Genomic DNA, 3,050 nt, shown 5'->3' with positions numbered 1-3,050 from the left:
TATATATATATATATATGATTGAGTGAGAATAACTCATCCAAATTTAATTCAATCTCTTTTGTTGGGATAAAGTAACTCGCGGAAGAATCTCTTTCTCAAAATTCACTAGAGCTTAGATTCAATTAGAAATCTAAACCACACCGCAGAATATGACCGCATAGATTTGAGAAAAATCAAAACAAACTTAAGAACAGAAGCACAACAAAGCAAACTCGAAAGTCACAAGAATTTAACGTGAAAAAAAAGCTAAGAATGACAAAAAAATCACGGAGCCATACCACCAAAAAATTTTCACTATGAAAATAAGAGATTTTACAGAGAACACACTCAATTACCTCTTTTCTCTAAAAAAAAAAAAACTTGCAAGACTTTGCACCAAACTCTTCCTACTTCGATCTGACACGAGAACCTCATGTCGAGATCACAAAAAACCTCCTCCGACATTTCTTTCCTTCAGCGTAAACTTGTCGAAGAACCCACACAGGAAGTAGTGAACACACCCTCTCAAATTTGGTTGCTTAAAAAGGAATCCCGTACCAACTGCTCTGAGCGCATAGGTGCTCAGACTTAGGTACCAAGACCTCTGGTTCAAGCGTCTAAGTTGCGCGCTTAAGCTCCAATAGTTGTCTCCTAGACGCCAACTTTGTTGTAATTCTCACATATGTGGGCGCACATGCACCCATAGACTAGGGCATATGCACCGGCTGCTTTGGAACTAGGCGGGGTGCTTCAGCTCCATAAACTCAACAATGTCCCACTTGGAGTTGATAACACCCAAAACCAGTTCTTTGTACTTGCACCTCCATCTGAATTATATTAACTCACCTCCAGTCTCAACCTTCTTGAAACCCAACTGAAGCCAAGAGTAGCTTCAGTTTTTCAACTGTAATTGCCTTCATCAACATGTCAGCAAGATTTCGAGCTTTGTATCTTTTCCAAGAACAACTGCTCATCTTCTAGGAGAGAGCGAATAAAATGATACCTTAGCTGATTGTATTTCGTCCTTACATGAAAAACAACTTTCTTAGCAAGATGAATCACACTCATACTGTCACTGTAGAGTTTTTCAATTTCCTGCTCTTTGCCCAATTCTGTCATGAACCTCTGTAGTGAAATTATCTCCTTGCTAGCCTCAGTAATAACAATATATTCGACCTCCGTAGTTGAAAGTGCAATGATTTTCTGCAACCTCGAAACTCAACTCATCGTCGTGTTCCCCAATATAAAGACATATCCTACTACGTTTCTCCTATTATCTACATCTTCTGTCAGATCTGAATCTACAAATCTCTGCAGATGTCTTGTTGATTATTTCCCTCAAATACCTAAGAATCATCTTCACCGCATCCTAATGATGTCTGTCTGGATTGTCCACGCACCCACTGACTACTCCCACTACATATATAATATCTCGTATAGTACAAATCATCATGTACATCAAACTTCCAACTGTTAAAGCATATGAAGTTTTCTTCATCTGTGTTTGATCTGCTTCAAAGTTAGACAATAGCTCCTTAGATAATTTGAAATGACTACTTAATGGAGTGTTAACTAGTTTCCACTCACTCATGTTGAACCTCTGTAGGATCTTCTTAACATACCTTGCCTGAGACAGCTTCAACGTTCTCACACTCCTGTCCCCGCTGACCTAAATTCATCATCTTGAACTCATTTGATAACTGTTTATTTAAGTCCCTGATTTTCTTCATATTTGCCCTTACAATTAGCATGTCATCCATATACAAGAGAAGCAAGATATAACAATTACCAAAGTGTTTGATGAAACAACAGTGATCTTTCTGGCACTTAATGTACCCTTTGTCTGACGTAAACCACTAAAATCTCTTGTACCACTATCTTGAAGCCTATTTTAAGTCATAGAGGACCTTCTTAACTCTGCAAACCAAACCTTCTTTGCATGGAACCTTGTAATCTTATGGTTGCACCATGAATAGCTTCTCCTCCAGATCTCCACGTAAGAAAGCTGTTTGTACATCCATATGCTTCAGATGCAGATCTTCCTTTGCTAATAGGTACAACCCTGAGAGTTGTCATCTTCACCACTGAGGAGAAAATCTATGTTTCATTAACTCATTCCTTCTATTGGCATCCATTTTTGATGCAACAAACACATGACATCCTCGTTGAGTGCACATCAATGTAATTGGGCCTACGTCGTCACGGCTGTGGCTTGAGTCGATCATGGCCAAACCGATGTTACTTCTGGTACTCTCCAGGTTGACGTTCATTCCTGTGACACATGGTCGTAACCTGTTGATATGGACATTCCTTTGGTGCAGACCATTGACTATAGTACTTTGCATCGTGTTCGACCTTTAGTACAGGGCCCGGATAGACGTATTTTATGTTCGAAGTGCTCTGCGCGACGAGACCTCTCGGAAGAACACAAAAGGATTGTGGTTGGCACATTTGTTTTGGAATCGGGCTTGGTGCTTTGGCTCCACAAACCAATATCTTTTAGCCAAGATGTTAGCCAATAGGCATAGATTCCACATCCTCTCATTACTATATTGTTTATAGGCCTAAATGAATCCACAGCCTTGGAAAAGACAATGAAAAAATTGTAAGTGAATTCAGGGTTGCTGTCATCATAAAAAATGGTAAATTAGAATGCTTGTCGTTTAATCAAAACGAGACTAGGGGCATTCCTTTTACTAGTAATAATAATAATAATAATAAATACTTAATCTTATTCCCAACTTTCATCAGTTAATTAATTCTCGATTGCCATAAATCTGACAGTTTCTGAAGACTAATTAGTAAGCCCAAGATTTAAAAGTCGAAATATCTATTATAGCTAACCTTTAATTAATATAGATTCTCTTTTGAAAATTCTAGTCAGCAAAGAGAAAAAAACGCTTGTCATTTCTTTTGTCCTATTAAATATTCGATTTAGGAATATCACTAATCACTTAATCAAAATAACTTCTCACTCCTTTTCTCTTCACTTCCTGATCCATTACAGTCCTTAAATATATATATATATATATATATATATATATAGATAGAAACTCTATTTTTCTTCCAC

The sequence above is a fragment of the Phalaenopsis equestris genome, unplaced genomic scaffold (genome assembly GCF_001263595.1).
Source record: "Phalaenopsis equestris unplaced genomic scaffold, ASM126359v1 Scaffold000488, whole genome shotgun sequence".
Lineage (NCBI taxonomy): Eukaryota > Viridiplantae > Streptophyta > Magnoliopsida > Asparagales > Orchidaceae > Phalaenopsis > Phalaenopsis equestris.
Note: the sequence above shows the minus strand (reverse complement) of the source record.